A 2,259-nucleotide genomic window follows, 5' to 3' on the forward strand; every position below is an offset into this window, starting at 1 on the left:
AAATCCATAGAGAGAAGTGTGTGTGCTTTATGACAGTCTCATCTAGCTAACTGATGTTGCCTCAGTCCTGTAGGCCGACCTTTCATGTTAGCAGTTAAGTGTGATGACTTTACACTAAGGTCAGTGTGGACATAGTGGCATTGGTCCTCCCATCCTTCCTTCCTTCCCTCCCCTCCCGACCACGCCCTTGATCCTCCTTCTCTTGTCTACAGATCTGTGCTTACCTTGGTAGGACAAGGCGGTAGGTGGCTTCAACACTGACTTAGATGCTGAGGGAGCTTTCTTCTGCTTTAGCATTGATTGTGATGCTGGTGGGTGCACAGGCCTTTCACACTCACCTGTGAGAGCCGTGAAGTTCCATGGTTTTCCTCTTATCCTGACCCACCCCACCGACCTCTCTGAAGCTTCAGGCTGAGGGTAAATGCTTTTCACGGTGGTTTACAAATTGCATCTCAGAAGTTTAAAGCGCTAACAAAGCCTGTTGCCACTTGGAGATTCCAGGCCTCCACCACTTCTATCCCCCACTCTCACTGCCCTACCCCCTTGATGGAGATCCGGCTTTATTTGCAGACAAGTGTGCCTCCATTCTGGCCAGCAGAGACCTGCAGAACTCACCTGGCTTGCTCAATGGCTGGCTGGAGCTTTCTGCAGCTACTTCTGAGGGACAGAGCTTCCCTGGAGGCGAGGGACTATTGGGAATGCTTTATCTCACTTCCAGTTTTGCTTCCACAGTTTGTTGAGAGTGCTCTATATCAGAAAGCACAAGAAAGTGACTCCTGTATCTGTGGGAGGTATTGGATCAATGCTTAACATATCACTTCTTTTTGCAAGTTAAAAGTGATATTTTTGGAATACAGCCGTTCCATCAAAAATCTTGGCCCCTGGGAGAAAGTATTCAGTCCAAAGGGTGTTTTAAATCATTTTAGAGACAACTAATGTGTATCTGCATGTGCATCTGTGCATGAGCATGTGTGTACAAAGTGTGTGCATGTATGTGCAAGTGTGTGCCTGTGCATCTGTGCATATGAATGCATGTGTTTGGGCATGTATGTGCATTTGTGCATGTGTGCGTGTGTACAATGTGTGTATATGTGTGCACATGTCTGTGTGCATGTGTGTGCACTTATGCATGTGTGTGTACAATGTGCATGTAGTGTGTTCACATGTTTGTGTGCATGTGTGTGTGTACAATGTGTGTGCATATGTGTGCACATGTCTGTCTGCATGTGTGTGCATTCATGCATGTGCATGAGCTTGCTTGCTTGGCTGGCTTGAAACTCACTGTGTAGACCAGTTTTGCCTTGATCTAACTGAGGTCCTTTCCAGTCCAAGTGCTAGCATTGTAGGTGTGTGTCTGCAAGTGTGGCTCTGCCCTGTATTTCAATGTGGAGACTAATTATTAAGTATCATCTTTGAGGTTTCCTGAGGTGGCTGTTTAATGCCTCATGACTATACTCATTTCTAGGGGCAATGGTTGGGATTATTATCGTTTCCCCTCAGTGTTGTACACTGAAGACATCTTTAAAGATAGTACAAGTCATTGTATCACACAGTCTGTTGGTCTGGAAAATGCTGGACACTGGCTCTAATGGGGACTGGCACTTATGGAATGGGTTCCAGGCCCCTGAAGACGTCAAAATCTGTGGATGATGAGTCCCTGGTACTGACTGGTGTGTGGTTTGCATGTGACCTCCACGTGAGTTCTGCAAGCTTTTGGTCTTCTCTAGTGACTTGTGACACCAGAGACAAGGTAGATTCTGGGATGTACTCATTGTTCTCTGCTGTCTAGTCACTGAAAGGCAAAACCATCAGGACTGATGAAATTATGTTTTGAGTAATTTTGACATCTAGCCTAATGTCCAGTGTATGGATACGGGGCTGAACAAATGAATGCATTAATGCACTGAGACTATGAACCACCTTTCCTGTTATTTTGCTTGAAAACAACTGAAGTTGGGTTCTGTTATAAGTATCTTTGCTGTCATTCTTGGTTTATAGCAAAGAGTTTGGAACCTATGTTTATGGGGAAATGACTTAACTAGAGAAAACCCCACAGCATCCATAGCAGGCAACACTTAGCTCTGTTGTTATTAGATGGGATTTCCTCCTTGGTTACAGCTGTGTCTTGCAGTGTGGTAACCTCTTCACCCTGGGTCATTTTCTCTCAAAGCAGCCATTGCCTCTGTGTGAAAGCATGGCCTTCTTCCTTCTTTTGAGTTTTGTTGACTATCATCTCTTTCAGGAGTCACTTCTTTCCCC

Source organism: Mus pahari, chromosome 19, assembly GCF_900095145.1.
Source record: "Mus pahari chromosome 19, PAHARI_EIJ_v1.1, whole genome shotgun sequence".
Taxonomy (NCBI): domain Eukaryota; kingdom Metazoa; phylum Chordata; class Mammalia; order Rodentia; family Muridae; genus Mus; species Mus pahari.